The sequence below is a fragment of the Schistocerca piceifrons genome, chromosome X, assembly GCF_021461385.2.
Source record: "Schistocerca piceifrons isolate TAMUIC-IGC-003096 chromosome X, iqSchPice1.1, whole genome shotgun sequence".
Lineage (NCBI taxonomy): Eukaryota > Metazoa > Arthropoda > Insecta > Orthoptera > Acrididae > Schistocerca > Schistocerca piceifrons.
Window position 1 is genome coordinate 104,829,520 of NC_060149.1, and position 21,533 is coordinate 104,851,052.

Here is a 21,533-nt window from a genome sequence, read left to right on the forward strand (position 1 = left end):
TTAAATGTTGACGTGTATTACCTGCATTAAATGTTTATGTACAGTTCAAAACTTAATGAGTAGAGGCATATTTAGTATAATGCACGTTTCATTTACTGTATCCAATCAAGTTACGTTTTTTTATTTTTATTATTATTTATCAGATTAAACACTTGTGGACATCCAGTGTATAGTAGCCAATGAGAATCGTAGATTCCAATTATTTGTTTCGGCGCAAGATACAATTTCATCTTGTTTTTGCTCTAGAAGCAGTTTGATTACTTCTGCTTTCGTAATGGAGACAGGGAGTTTGACGATTGTAGATCTCGCAATTGTCGATTGTAGGGTTGGTTGCTGAGAACCGTAATAATTATTTGGATTTCACGTTTCTCAGAATGTTGTGGGACTTCTTGATACGTTGTTTCGTAATTCAGCGTAGCTGTTTTAATATGCAGGGCGAGAGAGTGAAATGGTGCATGAATTACGGATTCACTGCTAAAGAGAGGTTCTGCACTATATGCTCTCAGCATATGAGGGTTGCAGCTCGCAAAGGCAGAAGTAATGGACTCCAGTGGTCACGCAAACAGACTTCACACAATTGTCGAATTAGTGTTCGTCAAAAATGTTAGTTTGAAGAAAGTAGACTGAGTAAGTGAGACATACTGAAGATGACTTATTTTTGGGTAAAAAAAATTTAGTACGACATTCACTGCTGAAGAGCTCCATTTGTCAAATCGCACTGTTGTGGACTGGCGCAGCTTGTGCTGCGAAGTCTGTGTTGTGGACTGTGTAAAAAATGGGGACAAGCTGGTAGGTGTTGCGTCGATCGTATAAATTGACGAATCAAAGTTTGGTAAAAGAAGTACCGTAGAGGTAGTAAACGTGTTTGCGGCTGATGGACGTTTGGCGATATGGAGACGGGAACCACGAAGTGTTTAATTGAAGTAGTTCACAAAAGAACAAAAATTGTTCTCCTGAATATGATTAAAAATGGTATCTTGCCTAGCGCTACAATAATTTCCGATTGTTTTCGATCGTACAAGTGCCGTTTTGATGAAAGTTTCTTCCATTTAACTGTCTACCATGCAATAATTTTCAAATACCAAGAAACCGAAGCGCACACCAACACCATGGAATGGACATGATCGACCATAAAACGGTCTTTTCATGGAACGAATCACTGCAAAAACATGTTCAGCTCCTACATATTTGAATGTATGAGGAGGAGGAAATGAAATTACGAGATTGACTTACTCACGACATTCATACAAGTTATTTCTAATATTTACAATCCCGAATAAAGCATTCCCATTTAGTCTTGCTTGTGAAAAATATTTTGTTGTTTCTTAACAATATGTCATGTTTTCGTGTTTGTGGTTGTGCAGGAGCCTAAGAGCACAGCTTAAAATATCGCTTAAAATTTATTTCCCGTCTCTAAGACTGTCACGAGTTTCGATTATGTGGTTAGGCAGCAAACCTAACACTGCCGCTTCAATTATTTAGAGTGAAACGAACAACAATCATATTTACAGTACTGTTTGTTACAATTTATTTCCTATTTTTTACGATTGTGTAACGATTGTAGAGCATGTGGTCCTGCAGGAACATAAGAGTAAAGCTACAATTACTGCCAGTGAAACAAACAGCAATCGTATTTACAGTACTCTTTCTTAAATACTTTCCCGTTTCCTACAAATATATCAAGATTTTCGAGAATATGGTTACGCATAAACCTGAGAACGTTGCTTAAATTGAAGCGATCGAAACGAGCAGGATTCAGTTTTACAGTACTGTTTGGCAAAATTACTTTCCTCTTTTCTACGAATGTCACGATTTTGGAGTATTCAGCTAGGCAGTAACCTAGAAATACAGCTTAACTTACTGCGACTGAAAAGAGCAGCAATTATATTTGCAGTACTGTTTGACACAATTCCTTTCACATTCTTAGGTGTGTGTGTCACGATTTTAGAGTGTGGGATTAGGCAGGAATTTAAGAGTGCAGCGTAAATTACTGTGAGTGAAACAAGCAGTAAATGTACTTAGACAGGAACCTAACAGTAAAACTTAAATAAGTTGAATTACTCCTAATAAAACAGCGAGTGCTCTCTGTTAAAGTACGTTTCAAGTTTTTTACAAATATTCACGACTTTGGAGTTTTAGTGAGGCAGGAATCTAAGAGTACAGCTTATATCACTACGATTGAAACCACCAGTAATCATATTTACAGTACTATTTGTCAGAATTACTTTCCCGTTTATCATGTGTCACCATTTACGAGTATGTGCTTAAAGCAGCAAGCTAAGAATACAGCTTCAATTACTGCGAGTGAAACAAGCAGCATTCATATGTAGTAACTGTTCACTTCCGATATCTCACCTAATGACGTTGCAAAAATGTCGCTCACTATGCAGTTCACTTTTACGACTGCTCCCAATTAGCCCTATCCATTTATTGTGACTTACTACGCCGTTATCGATATCGCAACATTATCGACCCTTTTTGCAACAAATATTTCCGTACCTCAATTACCTTTGTTTACATAACATCCTACATTACAAATGAACAGTATCATTGGATACCGAAGTCCCTCCTATGATTGGTTGTGCTCACTTGCCATCATTCACGCGCACTTCACAACTTCACAATGTAACTTCACTTTTGCGCTCATATTTATTCTTGCTAGTATCATTGTACCTCGTCATCTTGCTTGTCTTCGGCTCTAGATGGTTCAAATGATTCAAATGGCTCTGAGCACTATGAGACTTAACATCTGAGGTCATGTCCCCTAGAACTTATAACTATTTAAACCTAACTAACCTAAGGACATCACACACTTCCATGCCCGAGGCAGGATTCGAACCTGTGACCGTAGCAGTCACGCGGTTCCTGACTGAAGCGCCTAGAACCGCTCGGCCGCAGCGGCTCGGTTTTTGAGGTATTTTTGTTAGTTACGATTTTGTTATTATTATTACATGTATTGTATTCAGAATATGAGTGCTTGTACGAATGCCCTTGTGAATAAATATTTAATTCAGCATTCATATGTATTACGAGGGAATCTTGTATGCAACTTACGCGACTCCGATGCGGGTACATAAACACCGACAGGTAGGCAAGGGATTAGTATGTCATTCTTATCCTTCCCAAGTGCGTGCGGCAAATTCGGTAACGTGAACTATGGCGACGTTATTACCAAATGCGTCCTAACAGGACGCTTGGCTGCCGAAGGACAAACACCGGTAGACATCCATCGGGGAATGAAGAATGTGTATCGGACAGCATGTCTGCTGAAAACCACCGTTGTGCAACAAGGGCTGCTGCTGCTTATTGGTAGCGCGCTTCACCATAACGCACTTCACGTCAAGTGGGAGACAGTCGAGCGCCCGCCCTATAATCCCGATTTCTTGCCATGCAGTTATCACCCCTTAAGTGCCTCAAAAAAGGTCTTGAAGGGTCAACGATTCATGCCAGCCGGGATGTGCAGCAGGCAGTTACGGACTTCTTCACGCAGCAGGAAACTGTGATTTAACATATGGATATCTTCTGCCTGGTACGTCGGTAGGATGATGGCCTCAATGATCATTGCGACTTTTACGAGTACTTGATTGCGTACCTATTCTGGACTGTATGGTCTGTTTGATCGCCCCTTATATTAAGCTCAGCCGTTTCGAGATCTAGCGTTCTGCATTGGTGAGACTTGTGTGAGGATCGACTGAAATAATAACGTAAGTCAATAAAGTTAATTATCAGGCTAAATTAATCAACAGGGTATGATCTGAACTATAGTGATTGGCTGTTGAGAAATCTCTGTATATAGCTGCGGAACGATAGCCCAACAAATTTCGAACGTAAATAAATTGTAGGGTCATATAAATAGCTCAAAAGATGTTTTTTACTACCTGCATATCTACGAACATGAGTGGGCTTACAGTGAAATAAAAACCGGACAAATGCGAGTAGGACTCGTGTTCTGGGGGTTCCATACGAACTGAATTATGTGTATAGATAGTTCATATATAGGTTTTGATACATGCGTTTGGAGTATCAAGTCAGTGGCATAAAAAACCGTATCTTTTGGCTCCATTGACTTAGAAACTTACGTTTTTTACACCGCCAAGGAACCGTAGACAACTTGATGCCTCTACTCGTTCCTGAGTAAAAGGGGTCTTTAGAGACGGACACACAGACAGACAACAAATGGTAAAAAACGGTTTTATGTGATGTAGCTACAAATCAATAATTTTCGGATTTTTTTTCCTTCAGTTGTACTTTGAAACCTTGCTAATTGTCTTACATCATGATTCTAGGTCAATGGGAATTACCCTATAGGTTCTGACGAGTGAGCCGGCGAGTATTAGAATACGTGACATAAAAGGCGTATCTTTAGATTGCACTGACTTAGAAGCTTAAATACGAGGGTCATTCAATAATTAAAGAGACAAATTGGTCGGGGGGAAAAACTGTAAGTAGAACAAGCTTGGTACGTCTATGATTTTAAGTTGGCATCACTGGGATGAGCCCTGATCAGCTGATGTACCAACATTGTTTTGTTTATAACAGCAAAAATACATTTCAAGATGGCGAGTCCGCTTAAAACGTCCACATTAGTTGAACAACGTTCTGTTATTCGTTTTCTGAAGGCGATAAACCAGTGAATATATACTGCAGAATGTCTAAAGTTTATGGTGAAAATTGTATGAATCGTGCAAATTTTTACAAGTGGGTAGAGCAGTTCAAAAATGGTCCCGACTCAGTGACTGACGAACACCGTTCTGACCGACCAGCTGCAGTTTCAACTCCCTTACTTGACAGTCGAATTGATCACATTATTCTTGCCGCCCGCCGTGTGACTGTGGTTATGATAGTTGATAAGGTTCAAGTTAGTACTAGTACAGTTCATAACATTATCTGTAACACGCTGAAGTACCATAAAACACGTGCAAGGTGGGTCCCAAAGGAGTTGAGGCGGCTACACAAGGAAACAAGGTTGAGAGTCTGCACAGAGCTAAAGGAACGTTATGAAAGAGAAGGTGAGCACTTCCTCAACAAAATTTTAACTCGCGATGAGACTTGGGTTCACTATTATGAGCCAGAATAAAAAATACAAAGCATGGAGTGGAAGCACACCAAGTCACCTGTCAAGAAAAAATTCAGAACCCAAGCATCAGCAGGAAAAGTCATGTTGACGGTGTTCTGGGAAGCTGAAAGTCCAGTTTTTGTGATTATCTCGAAGATCAGCGTACAATGAACAGCCAATACTACTCGCATTTGCTTTTAAACAAGGTGAAGCCAGCCATGAGAGAGAGACGTCGTGGACCTCAGAGGAGAGGTGTGTTTCTCCAGCAAGGCAACGCACATCCTCATATTGCTCAACTAACCCGTGAAACCATCGACGAAATGGGATGGGAAGTACTGTCTCATCCCCCTTACAGACCAGATTTAGCACCTAGTGATTTCCATTTGTTTGGTGCACTGAAGGAGGCATTACGTGGGAAGAGGTTCCAGGACACCGAGGACTGAAAACATTTGTGGGAAATTGGTTCAATGATCAAGATAAAGAGCTCTTTGCAGCTGGAATAAAAAAGCTTGTAGCCCGTTGGGACAAGTGCATAAATGTTCCAGGGGATTACGTTGAAAAGTAGAAAAAGTAAACGCTTTTTCTCCAGACCAATTTTTCTCTTAAATTGCTGAATGATCCCGGTATTTTACGCCGCCAAGCGACTATAGACCTTAGTATCTGGTATAAATTTCAATTTGATACCTCAGCCTTTCCTGAGAAGAACGGAGCTTAACGGATAGAAGGACAAACAGACAGACGGACGACAAAGTGATCCTGTAAGTGTTCCGTTTTTACCTACTGAGGTACAAGATCCTAAAAACAAACCGATAACCAAACTAAAGAAAGTTATTTCTGAATATCGCATGATTTCTTATATGTGAAATCCAAATCTGCTGCTGCGTAATTCTCAATCCGTGTTAATCCAACCGTTGCATGTTGACACTCTTGGATCCTATTGGAATGCGGTTCGCAAGTTGGTAGACATGGTGGTGATCAAGTTTGTCCCACTCTCCCACGGCGACCCTCGTGAAATCATCCAGTGTGGCAGAGGGGTTGCTGTGACGACACACTACCAATCCTAAGTCTTCCTACAAAATCAAGGTAGACGAAACCATCGCCTTAATGTTAACTGTAGGGCTGCAAAATATGTTGGAAGATCCTGTCCTGATACTGCACAACCCTCAAATTACTTTCGAATACTGTGAGAGGCGACCAGCATTCGTACATGAAACCGGCCCAGAACACGACCAGCAAGTCTTCCTCTGAACCCTGTGACACTGTAAGCCTCAGAATGCACCTGGCGCCATGAAGTCTTTACGACGATTATAAGGCGTCAGATACACTCTGCGATGGTTAGCACATTGGATTCGTATCTGGGAGGACGACAGTTCGAATCGCCGTCCGACCATACAGAATTAGGTTTTTCGTCATTTCCCTAAATCTTTCCAGGCAAATGCCAGGATGGCTCCTTTGAAACTGGCACGGCCGATTTCCTTCCCCAATCTTTCGCAGTCGGAGCTTGTGTCCGCCTCTAATCATCACGACGTCGATGAGACGTTAAATTCTAATCTGCCTTCCTTCCCGGCGCCAGTCGTTGAAGAGAACCAGATATCACTGATCCAGGATCCATTCAGGTTGATCCCTGGTCCACCTTCTTCGCGCACCTTAGTGCTGAGAGGTTTCTACTGCTGTTTGTAATCGATGCCAAGAGGTGAAATTGGTCGTTTAGACAAGGTTGTGTACTGTCTGGCTCAACACAATCCTCTCAGTTATCTCCAAAAAGGCAACCCGCAGTTCTTTTAAACTGTTTGAGGGTACTCACAAATGGTAATTGGTAAATGGCGCTCATCTGCTAGTGTTATTGACCGTGGCAGACCAGTACGAAGCAGATCTCCATTGTTTTGTGTCTGAAGATGGTGGATGAATGGCCGTCATGTCGCTGTCGTCTACGCCACTTCGGCTGGCAACTTCCGCTGCTGATGACACTTTTTGCCGTTAAGTGGGACTTCACACACGATTTAAGCTGAAAATCACCTTTCTAGCGATTCCGTTGGAGTTGACAGTGTACACGAGGCGCATCATTCACTTTACGATTGGAGACGGGGCGCGGCCTACTGGACTGCACTGAAAAAGTTGCTTCATTTTACTTCCATTAAAGGCGTAGCTGTAGACAGCGATTTCCTGTGGTTAAAAAGTATTGAGGAAGACGTTTTCGTTAAATGGAAAACACACTCAAACTATGCAGGCCGTGGGGATGGTCCTGATTGATTTTGAGTTGTATATGTAAGATCTAGAGAACTTGGCAAGTGACGTGTCGGATAGTATTTTTACTAAACTCAGCCATAAAAATACAGCAAACAAGAGGTTAACAGTTAGGGAGGCATTTAATGTTCTAAACGCCTAAGCATTACAATTTTTTATTGAACAAATAACTCCAGTGTGACTTAATCGTTGCATGGTAGACTAAAAACACTCTCTTAAGCAACAAAAGGATAGCATACGAAAGGATACTGCACCAAGTAAAGACCAGAACCGTCACATTAGTAGCCTCTTTGGTGCTGTCGGGGGTGTTGCCACCACAGGGTTTAAAACTCTTCCTTCATCATTGAGAATAAGACACTATACGCACACTCATCTACTTTTAAAGCATAAACAGGAGCCAAATACCACAGAGACTTCGTGCAATAAACATGCAAATATGCGAGTGGAAGGAAAGTTTTTCCATTTGAACCGCAGAACAACACTTCAGCGTCTCCCAGCTGTTCACAATTTTGGATGCTTGCAACCATCCTTGCATAATTATACATGTAGTTACTTGTTAGATGTCAAACACATCTGCAGAGCTGTCATGGCATTATTACATATACATACCAAGCGAAGAAGGGTATAGTTGTTAAGGCATTGCTTTCTTATTCCTGAAGAGCGGCATTCAATTTCTTTTCTGTCCGCCTATCTGATGTTTTGTGTACTTCCTCAAATCACTTCAGACGAATATCTAAAGCTGTATATCTATGTAACCCTTTTACGACTCAGAAAGTCTTTCGCCTGTGGAATGAAAAATAGTAGCTTTCGTTCTAGTAAAGACAATACCGTCACATAGTGTTTGTAATTGTACTACAGTCTCTGCCTATTTTTTCTGTAAATATTTAGATCTATTCGCTGTTTACTTTTGGCTTGTTGTCTAGATCCTGAAATATAACATATGTTCCATATGAAATAATATAGCTAAGCTACACTTAATGTACTGTATTTAAATTACATAAAATTTACAATGTATTTGTGTGTTTAGCATAATGTTGTTCAAAATGGTTCAAATGGCTCTGAGCACTATGGGACTTAACATCTGTGGTCATCAGTCCCGTACAACTTAGAACTACTTAAACCTAACTAACCTAAGGACATCACGCACATCCATGCTCGAGGCAGGATTCGAACCTGCGACCGTAGCGGTCACGCGGTTCCAGACTGAAGCGCCTAGAACCTCACGGCCACACCGGCCGGCCCATAAGTTGTATTATGAAGTAAAGCAAAATAGTTATGAGAGAAGAGGAACCAAGCCGAGAAAGAGAGAGCAAGATTAATTACATGTTAAGGGAAAGAAATATCTACTTGCTACTGTTTGGCCATCTGGCACGCTGATAGACGAGGTCTTTACGGAGAAAAAGTAAATTTTTTGGAGGTGCAAGTATAGACCAGTCAAGAAAAAAACCTGGACAGTTGCGAGAAGCATCCTGTAAATAGAGAATCTCGATTATATTTGTCTGTTATCAAGTCAATACTAGCAACATATCGGTCCCGGGAGTTCCAAGACTTTCGAGATTGTTACACCCTCTCACCCCGGATTGTCTGCGTGCGGTGTTATTCATATGAAAGCGTGCGAAAGTTTTCGAAGTGCCTGTGAAACATGTAACGGAAGCGGGACTTGGGTACTAACCCGGAATTCATCTAGAAGTATGTGGGGACCACCGAAGATCCACCTCCAGGCTGGCTGGCACAACGATGCTCATCGTTAAACCGCAGAGCGGATTCAATCTGAGGCCGGCACACAACCCCGTTCCACAAGCGGCGCTTTAGCACTGCTATCTGGTTTCAGAATTTGAAATTTGTATTTACAGGGTGTTTCAAAAATGACCGGTATATTTGAAACGGCAATAAAAACTAAACGAGCAGCGATAGAAATACACCGTTTGTTGCAATATGCTTGGGACAACAGTACATTTTCAGGCAGACAAACTTTCGAAATATTCATTCAGGAAATTAAAGACGTCGGCCGTGCGATGTGGCCGGGCACCATCTTGCATAAACCACGAGGTGTTCGCAGTGTCGTCTAAGGCAGTTTGTACCGCCACAAATTCACGAAGAATGTCCAGATAGCGTGATGCAGTAATCGTTTCGGATCTGAGAAATGGGCCAATGATTCCTTTGGAAGAAATGGCGGCCCAGACCAGTACTTTTTGAGGATGCAGGGACGATGGGACTGCAACATGGGGCTTTTTGCTTCCCCATATGCGCCAGTTCTGTTTATTGACGAAGCCGTCCAGGTAAAAATAAGCTTCGTCAGTAAACCAAATGCTGCTCACATTCATATCGCCGTCATCAATCCTGTGCACTATATCGTTAGCGAATGTCTCTCGTGCAGCAATGGTAGCGGCGCTGAGGGGTTGCCGCGTTTGAATTTTGTATGGATAGAGGTGTAAACTCTGGCGCATGAGACGATACGTGGACGTTGGCGTCATTTGGACCGCAGCTGCAACACGGCGAACGGAAACCCGAGGCCGCTGTTGGATCACCTGCTGCACTAGCTGCGCGTTGCCCTCTGTGGTTGCCGTACGCGGTCGCCCTACCTTTCCAGCACGTTCATCCATCACGTTCCCAGTCCGTTGAAATTTTTCAAACGGATCCTTTATTGTATCGCTTTTCGGTCCTTTGGTTACATTAACCCTCCGTTGAAAACTTCGTCTTGTTGCAACAACACTGTGTTCTAGGCGGTGGAATTCCAACACCAGAAAAATCCTCTGTTCTAAGGAATAAACCATGTTGTCTACAGCACACTTGCACGTTGTGAACAGCACACGCTTACAGCAGAAAGACGACGTACAGAATGGCGCACCTACAGACTGCGTTGTCTTCTATATCGTTCACATCACTTGCAGCGCCATCTGTTGTTGAAAATTGTAACTACTGTAATTTCGAAAGTTTGTCCGCCTGAAAATGTACTGTTATCCCAAGCATATTGCAACAAACGGTGTATTTCTATCGCTGCTCGTTTAGTTTTTATTGCCGTTTCAAATATACCGGTCATTTTTGAAACACCCTGTATTACAGCAATACTGTCCAAGAAAAACTGTACGGCTATGGGATCAGCAAACAATTATCAATGTTGTGTTGTTGCTGTAAACAAAAATAGAATTTACATTAAATCACTTTAGTTTAGGATCAATGAGTCTATTGCTAGAGCGACTGCTACGGTCGCAGGTTCGAATCCTGCCTCGGGCATGGATGTGTGTGATGTCCTTAGGTTAGTTGGGTTTAAGTAGTTCTACGTTCTAGGGGACTGATGACCACAGATGTTAAGTCCCATAGTGCTCAGAGCCATTTTTTTCTATTGCTAGGTGGTGCAATCGAATTTGCTTCACTCATTGATAATCGGTTTTTTAAATTATATCTCAAGACCTGCAGCAGGGATTATCAGACGAATAAACTGGCATTCATGACCTGCCTGAAGATCTGCCAGGAACCTTTCATGTCTTTCGTCTTTGAGGAGGGGTGTAAAAAGCAACTGGGAACCCAATTCGTCTTACGTAATTGTCACCATAAATGCGCCAGCGCCAGTAGTAATCAAATCACCGTTCTCTGTGTCGCACTATTACCGGACGTATTTGTTTATGACGGAGATGTCTGTGTTCCATAGCGAGAAATAAGCTCTCACTGCTTAGATATTGTTTACCATCACTGCATTGGCATGTGACATGCTGCACTATGGTGATCTATTTGCTTTTACATTTGCAGCTTGCTAAAGGTAGATGGAACGTCATGAAGGTCTGGTTTCAGGAGCCATGAGAGTTCTCGACAAGTATGGTCGCGGAACGTGCCCTGCGAAATTCACTCCATGCCGAGTCGCCGGAATCATCTGTGCCAAAGAGAAACGAAACTTAAGTTTTAATGTCCCATCGACGAACAGGTCTTTTGAGACTGAGTAGAAGGATGAACTGGATACATATTTTGCAAAAAGAATGGACTGTTCTTGGGATCGTAAAGACATTCAGCTAAAATTATTTAAGAAAATCGCAGGAACTCTGAATAACGATGGTCGAATGGGGGACTCCTGAGCCGGCCGCTATGTCTGAGCGGTTCTAGGCGCTTCAGTCTGAAACCACGCGGCTGCTACGGTAGCAGGTTCGAATCCTGCCTCGGGCATGGATGTGTGTGATGTCCTTAGATTAGTTTGGTTTAAGTAGTTCTAAGTTCTAGGGGACTGATGACCTCAGATGTTAAGTCCTATAGTGCTCAGAGCCGTTTGAACCATTTGGGAACTCCAGAAAAGCGAGTCCAGCGCATCAGCTCACTACTACGAACTTGTCTATGATTCAATTCTTCATGAGCCTAAAGAAACGCATCAAGTCATCAAGATAGTTACGCACAGTACCCCTACCAGAGTCTTTACTGAGTACTAATAAGCCGTAAGGTCATGTTATGGAACGTGAATAATTTCAATTGGAGGAATAATTACGTATAGTTTATAATATTTAGATCGAAGGTTCATTTAATGGCTGTAAACGAAATGACACTATACAGCATTTTGTAGCATGGGTACAGAACTCATCTCTTCATGCCTCCCGCAACTTCACACAAGTACCTTTCGACGGATACATTCCGAATAACCATAATAGCCGACTTATTAAACTATATTTTAAGCCGCGGCCAAAGCAGCTCGTCAGTACCTAGTGCAATTAAGTGAATTATACTGCTGCATGATCATGTGGGTGGGCTATTAGAAAACAGCAGCAAGTGCAGAATCTGTAACTTCTACAAACGTGAGGCGCTATCGTTTTAATTTGTTTTTGTGTCCGTTTAACGTCATTCCCGGTGCGAGACCAATACAGTACTGTTTGAATCTGCAAAAAAAAAAATTTTAAAAATATGGAACTGGATGTGGATATCTTAATGGAATCATGCTATTTCAACTTTAATGTAATTCAGATGACCACGATACTGATTTTTTTCTGTAGTTGCACTATGCCTTTGATTTTGATTACTACTAATTTCAAGGTCGAATCGTCTCTATCAAGCGTTCCTGATATGTCTTCGTAACCTTCTCAAATTTTTCAAAGATGAATTTGTTGCAGATTCGTAGCTGATAATTTTTCCACAACTACATTATTTCTTCAATTACTTGACTAATATTAATTTTAAGACCGAACCTCCAAAATCAAGAGCTCACTTTCGTTGAAGCCAGGGAAGTTATCATCAGATACATTCCCGCAAAAAGTGTTCATAGGAAAATGAAGAGTATTATGTAGGATTTGTTACACCAGGAGTGCTTGATAATTCGACTTTGAATTTAAAATTATTAGTGACCAAATAAATGTGGATATAGTGTCGATGTTGAAGGAGTATTTTCAAAATTTTTTGTCACTTACGAATCCGCATTAATATTCTCTTGAAAAAAATGGAAAAAACTGTCAGCAAACCTACTTTGAAGATAATGTGACAGCAATGATTATGATGATAACAACTGACGTTGAAGGCACTGTGTGTTCTGACTATCAGAGTTGGTGGAACTACAGAATCCACGCTACTTGAACCCAGATTTAAAATGCCTGCCGGCCGCTGTGACCGAGCGGTTCTAGGCGCTTCAGTCCGGAGCCGCGCTGTTGCTGCGGTCGCAGGTTCGAATACTGCCTCGGGCATGGATGTGTGTGATACCCTTAGGTTAGTTAGGTTTAAGTAGTTCTACGTCTAGGGGACTGATGACCTCAGATGTTAAGTCCCATAGTGCTTAGAGCCATTTGAACCTTTTTTTTTTTTTTTTTTTTTTTTTTAATGCCCTCTCCAGATCAACGAGACAAGTGGGCTCATCATTAACGAAAATATAAATTGCAAATTATGGAGCTCGAAAGGTGCGGCGACCACGAATTAATGCTGAATTCAACCACTATCTACTATCAGTCAAAACAGGACTCAGTGAAACCAGTGTATCGCCTTTCCTTCCACCATTTGAAAAGCGGGAATGGCAAACAGTGTGAACGATGTGTCTGGGTGTGTTGTGAAAGTCTGCTATGACATACGTGCGGATATAGCGATCTTCATTAAACGCACCACATCCAACATTTGCAGCACCTACCGTACGTACAGTACTGCGTGAAGTACCTGGGACTGTTCTGTGACGTACGTTATGGTCACGATGCCAGCAAGGCCAAAATTGCTTCAGGTGCTTCAACAGCATTATCTCTTTCAAATAAACAAATTTAATATTTCCTCCTGATACGACGTCACGTAGTAATGACATTAATATAGGCATTTCTGGTTTGTCAATGTGCCGTGTGTCTTTTAATTCACTTGTTATTAAGAGTTAACGCCATCTACTCGTTGCATCAAAAATACCCGAACTTTGAGAGCAGGTAAATCCCATTAAAGCGTAGGTCCAGAACTGCTTCGTTTTTGACTTGTTATTGAAGTAACATTGTACAATGGTAAACCATCTGTTTGAAACTGGTAGCTTCAAGAATTTTTAAAATCTCATTACTTCTTAAAAGAACTCACAGGAAATGTCCAACATATATTACCATTACTTCTAAATGCACATCAATTAGTATTACCAACATCGATACTGAAGATCCTCGGAGTTATATTTACTGAGGTAAGACGATGGCTGTCCCCATATAAATTTTTGACTCGTGACTTTATAAAATTTTAAACGAACCCTGCTATTACACAGTCACGTTTACGGATGGACACAATGAAGGGAGCTCTCTTGACTGTTCTGCAGTTTGCTCTGAGTGTCCTCAAGAACTGTTTAAGCAAAAGTAAGCTACTGGCCATTAAAATTGCTACACCACGAAGATGACGTGCTACAAACGCAAAATTTAACCGACAGCAAGAAGATGCTGTGATATGCAAATGAATTGCTTTTCAGAGCATTCACACAAGGTTGGCGCCGGTGGCGACACCTACAACGTGCTTACATGAGGAAAGTTTCCAACCGATTTCTCATACACAAACAGCAGTTGACCGGCGTTGCCTGGTGAAACGTTGTTGTGATGCCTCGTGTAAGGAGGAGAAATGCGTACCATCAAGTTTCCGACTTTGATAAAGGTCGGATTGTAGCCTATCGCGATTGCGGTTTATCGTATCGCGACATTGCTGCACGCGATGGTCGAGATCCAATGACTGTTAGCAGAATATGGAATCGGTGGATTCAGGAGGGTAATACGGAACGCCGTGCTGGGTCCCAACGGCCTCGTATCACTAGCAGTCAAGATTACAGGCATCTTATCCGCATGGCTGTAACGGATCGTGCAGCCACGTCTCGATCCCTGAGTCAACAGATAGGGTCGTTTGCAAGACAACAACCATCTGCAGGAACAGTTCGACGACGTTTGCAGCAGCATGGACTACCAATGTACCGTACGAGACAGTACTCATCAGGTCTACATTGTATGCAGAAACGACGATCAGGCAGAACCCGCTTTCATTGCTGAAGACCATGGCACGTCATTCCACCTTCTACGTGATCCTCTGACGGCATCAGTCGAGCCGTGCACGTCCGTACTGTGGCGTGATTGGACGGGCTAGAGGTGTGTATGCCTGTAATCCTGTTGCTACTAACCGGTTTGCAACACGTCTGCGTTCACAAGCCCTGGTACCTGTGCTGTGGTAGCTGTACGATCTGTCACTGCTTCCTTTACAATACGACGATCCTGGCGGGCGTCTGTGGTGTATGGACGTCCAGAATTTTGTGTAGGATGTGAGAATGTCCACGTGACCACTGATGCCAGTATCTTGCACACCTGACGTAGCACGAGTAACTTGTGCAGCAATTCTGCCGAAGGACTATCCGCCACTCGGAAGGTCACAATCTGACTCGTTGAAACTCGCTCAGTTGGTTATAGGAAGCACGAGTCTGTATTCGTGGCGTTGTTTCCTGCTTGCTTCACACATTTGCACCATACTGCACCTTCGGGCTTTGAACAATCCCTATTAAAAGGCAGACACACATGGCGCACTGGTAGCTATGGCACTACGCTACCTGTTGGCGGACGACGCTGAAACCCATTATTAGCATGTGTACTATCCCCAGGTGGCATATGCTGACATCGGATCAAAATCGACGTTTTCTTTCTAGATGTACTACTTTACTTACGGCAGTGGATTTTTCATGATAATTTTCAAAAATGTTTCACATGGCTCTGAGCACTATGCGACGTAACTTCTGAGGTCATCAGTCGCCTAGAACTTAGAACTAATTAAACCTAACTAACCTAAGGACATCACACACGTCCATGCCCGATGCAGGATTCGAACCTGCGACCGTAGCGGTTGCTCGGCTCCAGACTGTAGCGCCTAGAACCGCACGGCCACTCCGGCCGGCCATGATAATTTTATTTCTGTTGATTATAACTATAAGCAAAATGTCGTTACAACTCAACTGAAAATCGATGTGTTCCTGGATTCATGTGAATGTAACTTTTTTTTTACTTTTTTGTGTGAGTAATGTGCCACCAAAGTTTGGCCATACAGTTTTGATAAACGATAATCGCCTATGTACGTCGTATTAGTGCAACGAGTATTACTAGTAATTTCTCAGGAATAAGACAAGGCTGAGGAATGTAGCTGCATAAGTCAAATGGCTCTGAGCACTATGGGACTTAACTGCTGTGGTCATCAGTCCCCTAGAACTTAGAACTACTTAAACGTAACTAACCTAAGGACATCACACACATCCATGCCCGAGGCAGGATTCGAACCTGCGACCGTAGCAGTCGCGCGGTTCCGGACTGCGCGCCTAGAACCGCTAGACCACCGCGGCCGACACATAAGTCAAGGAGTAAAACTTTTTATACATTATTCATGTCAGAGAGGCAGCAAATATGGCTAGCTAAGGGTTCTAATTTATCCCCTGGAAGTATAGCGTGTGAAGCAATGAGAAGTGGTTTTACTGACAAGACGTCACAAACAGAGCCATTACTGACGTCATGTTCTTCCTCGTTTCTCTGTTGTTTCTCATAAGAAACGACACCAGTTTTTCCTTCGAAGTAGCAGTGCTATTTGCGTCTATATCAAATTGCACTTGTGTGACTATTTATGTTGGAAATATTATGTGAAGAAAGGAAATAATTATTTCTTTCTTTTACTATCACATCTTACGGCTACAAGTATTGTTATCATGTAACTCCCGATTTAAAGAAACAAATAATGTGCGACCTTGCAACGTAAGAAAATTACGTCTTTCAAAGTGTCTATAGCAATCGTGATGTTTGTCTATTTAGCTAAAATGAGCAAAGAAAATTACTCATTTAAAGAAGTTCGTCTAGCATTTAGGAAGAGTTCCTTTCTTCTACATCAGAATATCTTATACATCAAGACATGAAGCAGTGCGTTGTGACATCTGTGGTGACCGTAGTCACGAGCGCGCGCTTGCACACACAGACAGACAGACACACACACACACACACACACACACACACACACACACACACAAGAGCGCGCGCGCACACACACACACACACACACACAAGAGCGCGTGCGCATGTGTGAAGTTTCACCGTACCTTCATGGTACCTCGATACAAAACCCGGAAAATAAAAACTGTAATAGAATGACCTGATAGGGAAAGGAGTATGGATGGACAATCAAAACCTGATTTACTCTGTATAGCTTTCCTTATTCGAGACTTGAGTCTTCGATTGAGAAACTGGTAGCAGCAGCAAAACTGAAGTGCAAACATTCTCATAACATTAAAAAAGGACAGTTACAATACATTTCACTCCCCTACGTTGGTACCTCTATTTCATGCAAATTCCGTATTTTCCAAAAGGTTAATCGTGTGGACCAGTGATTAGAACGCAGAACATCGTAAAGAGGACTGTTTAAATCCCCGTCTAGGCGTTGGGAGCTAACATCTCGCAGGTTTTCCTAAATCTCTAGAAGCAACTACTATTACAGTTCCTCAAGCACAACCACTGTCGAGTTTCTTCCGTATCTTGTTGAATTCCAACCTGTTGTCTGTCTCTAGTGACATCGAAGTCCATACATCGTTAAACTCAAACATTGGTCTGTTTCACCAACAACGACACCCAATAGTGATCTGAATATCCCTTTCCACGCTGACATCAGTTAGCAATATCGAAACGTTACAGTCGACGAGCCACGAAAACAAGTGTTATTCGAAAAGCGAAACAGTGAGATAATCCTTTGTAAAACTTGAAACCGGCTGTGTTTCGAAATAGTGATCCAGAGTAAAAATCCATGAACGGCGACAGCTATAAATGTACTAACTCAGTTCAATAATAGTCTTGCAGTATTACAACAAGTAAACTGCAGAGGAAAAATAGTAGCATTAGGAAGAAATCAAATACCGTTTACCGTTGTAAATAACTCATGAACACAAAGCAGCTACTCGTAACTGTAGAACAAGTATCAATGCCTATTATCACAGCAGATGAAAAGATTAAAGAACATATTATGCGATAAAAATAATTAAGCAGTACGATCATAGAGATGAAAGTTTCACTCGGTTGAGGGCCTGGATAATACAGTGAAATAAGGTAGGGAAGAAAAGATTGATGAAGCAAATGGACTGGGGGAAAGGAGTGAAAGTGGAAGTCACCTGTTACAATGTTGCACGGATCACTTTTTAGCCATGGCAAACACGTGGTTTAAGATCATGAAAGAACACTGTACACGTCGAGGAGACCTGGAGACACAGGAAGGTTTCACACGGATTACATAATGGTAAGGCTAAGATTTTGAAACCAGATTTTAAACTGCAAAACTTTTCTAAAAACAATAGATTCTGAAGATAAGTCGTTAAACCTGCAGCTGTTAAGTTTTTTACGAAATGCATGGCACGCAATTGTCTATACGCCTTTCATTATCACTAACGGTTTCGGGTAAAACATAATCACATTATTGACATTATAACTGTGCTTGCACATGTGACAACCACGTTCTGAGTACGGATACCTATTTGTTCTTTTGATGTACAGCATTTCCGGATGGGGCTGTATTTTCACTTAGCGTGCGGCTGATGTAGTATCCCAGCGCTTGCGGAAAATGGGAATGTGCGGTGGAAATAATATTACGTCACGCCAATTATGGTATATTTTTGCTATTTCAAACGTATATTTACGGCTCCCTCAAACGCCTGCCCGGTCTGCAGGCTTCGTAGGTTTTACAGATTTCTAGTAGTGGTATAACTGAAAAAACTCGTCATTTTTGAAATCTTTGTTATTGTCTCTTGTTTTCTAGGCGTAACCTGACGTTCAAGTTCTCTCTGTTTCGTGCGTTTTGTGTGCTTTTGTATTCATTTGTTCAAAATGTGCTGAGAAGAGGATACGTCTGGAACAGATAAATTACAAACTGCTTCACGAGTCTGAAATATCTGATGACGATTCAGATTACACATTCATCTTATTATTTTCGCAGATTAGGTTGTCATAAAGGTTATTTCTGCAAGTAAATCAACAAATCAATCCAAGCTATGTTCCGAGTGAGCGCAATATTGGATTATGTAGCTCTCCATGTTTCAATTTGTATCAGCTCTACACCGCTATGAGCGCTAAATTTTGTTTGTTGTAGTGTTTTGGGTGTTTCTTTAAATTTAAATGGACTGTGAAAAAATTTTAAAAAGAAAGATCACTTGTTTACCTACCTGGGTATGTATCTGAATACCAGAAATTCTTTTCAATTTTTTTCTTGTGTAGTTGCTATTAAATTGAAGTTTTATCTATGGATTCCAATTAAATACGACCAATGTCAACATACGTAAATTTAAAGTGGAAATTACAATAAACTTAATAATGTTTTGAAATTCCAACTACATATTCGTACACAGGACTATAACTTCCAAGAGGCCACATATTTTAACCAGTCAACTGGTAATGGCAGCTACATAAAGACCAGCACCGTAAGGTTAATAACGTTGATGTGAGACGACATGATACTTTGATAATATATGAGCTTTTATACTGTGATGATGGTTACTAACCGAAGCCGGCTTGTCATGCGTTTCGTAACATAATTAAATGCTTCTGGAAACGTAGTAAATTAGGGGGATTTGACCAGTAAGAGTTGAAACATCTTAAGGTTGTTGAAACTTTCAAACTGTAAAAGAGTTCGTGGTTAGGGGATGGAGAGAGAAACTTCTGACACCAATGTTAATGTATAAAATGGCAGGGAAGGGGAAAGTAGGTTGTTAAATATGTCTCGTGGCGGCAGTGTGCAGGAGGTCGAGCGGTCATGATTTGATAGTGGACGTCCAGGGTTACCGTTAAAACACAAAACAGGGAATTAAGTACAACAAAGAGGATGTATTTCAATATACAGAGTACAAAAGGCGCGCCTAGGGTCGGACGTTAGCAGGTTTAGGCTAGTCTAGGAGGTCGAACAATTAAATGCAATGGATAACGGAAGGGGAAGCGGTTCATGTTAACTTACGTTAGTGGCCGGTCGTGAAAGCAGAGCCAGAGGCTCTTACTTCCAAAAGGACGTCTGTTCTGCTCGAGGTCTGGATTACAAAAGAGAGAAGCAAGAGTGTCCACAGACGTGATCGGTATCCCGCGGACGCTATTGGGTAAAATCAATGGCGTGAATTCGCTAGTAGTTTCAGCAGAGGGCTCATGGCGTCTCCTGTCAGCAGCTTAAACGGGACAGAACTGCCTCGGTTTTGAAAGACTGGCGACTTGTGTCACGTAGGCACGGCGTAAGTTGCTCGGGAAGAACACTCGTAAAGATTTCACTGGGCCTTTGAAATAAATTTCTTAAACCAATTACCTAAAATACTCCTTGACTGCCTGCCATCCTGTACAAAAGGTTACATTAGGTAACGACAGACCGAAATAGGTGAATAAAATACAATAGACCATGAATGGGTAACTTCGACAGATGAAACTGAGAGAGAGAGCCATTCGGATGTGACACTGGCTCGATGTTGGACTGCATAGGAAAGTGAGGGCAGGTGTACTCATCATCAAGGTTCCAGTCGACCACGCCTGACCGCCACAAGGGAGGATAGCTGTATTGTGCAGTACACACATCGTAGTCCATACACATCTCCATCTGACATCCAAGAACAACATTATTACTTGATTGGTTGCAACGTTTTATGTCATCATGCACCATTGATACACTACTGGCCGTTAAAATTGCTACACCAAGAAAAAAAGCAGATGATAAAAGGGGATTCATTGCACAAATATATTATACTAGAACTGACATGTGATTACATATTCACGCAATTTGTCTACATAGATCCTGAGAAATCAGTACCCAGAACAACCACCTCTGGCCGTAATAACGGCCTTGATACGCCTGGGCATTGAGTCAAACAGGGCTTGGGTGGCGTGTGCAGGTACAGCTGCCCATGAAGCTTCAACACGATACCACAGTTCATCAAGAGTAGTGATTGGCGTATTGTGACAAGCCAGTTGCTCCGCCACCATTGACCAGACGTTTTGAATTGGTGGGAGATCTGAAGAATGTGCTGGCCAGTGCAGACCTTTCTGTATCCAGAAAGGCCTGTACAGGACCGCCAACATGCGGTCGTGCACTATCCTGCTGAAATGTAGGGTTTCGCAGGGATCAAATGAAAGGTAGAGACACGGGTCGTAACACATCTGAAATGTAACGTCCACTGTTCAAAGTGCCGTCAATGCGAACAAGAGGTGACCGAGACGTGTAACCAATGGCACCCCATACCATCATGCCGGGTGATATGCTACTATGGCGATGACGAATACACGCTTCCAATGTGCATTCACCGCGATGTCGCCAAACACGGATGCGACCATCATGATGCTGTAAACAGAACCTGGATTCATCCGAAAAAATGACGTTTTGCCATTCGTGCACCCAGGTTCGTCGTTGAGTACACCATCACAGGACCTCCTGTCTGTGATGCAGCCTTAAGGGTAACCGCAGCCATGGTCTCCGAGCTGATAGTCAATGCTGCTGCAAAAGTCGTCGAACTGTTCGTGCAGATGGTTGTTGTCTTGCAAACGTCCCCATCTGTTGACTCAGGAATCGAGACGTGGTTGCACGATCCGTTACAGCCATGCGGATAAGTTGCCTGTCATCTCGACTGCTAGTGATGCGAGGCCGCTGGAATCCAGCACGGCGTTCCTTATTACCCTCCTGAACCCATCGATTCCAGATTCTGCCAACAGTCATTGGATCTCGACCAACGAGAGCAACAATGTCGCGATACGATAAACCACAATCGCGATAGGCTACAATCCGACCTTTATCAAAGTCGGAAACGTGATGGTACGCATTT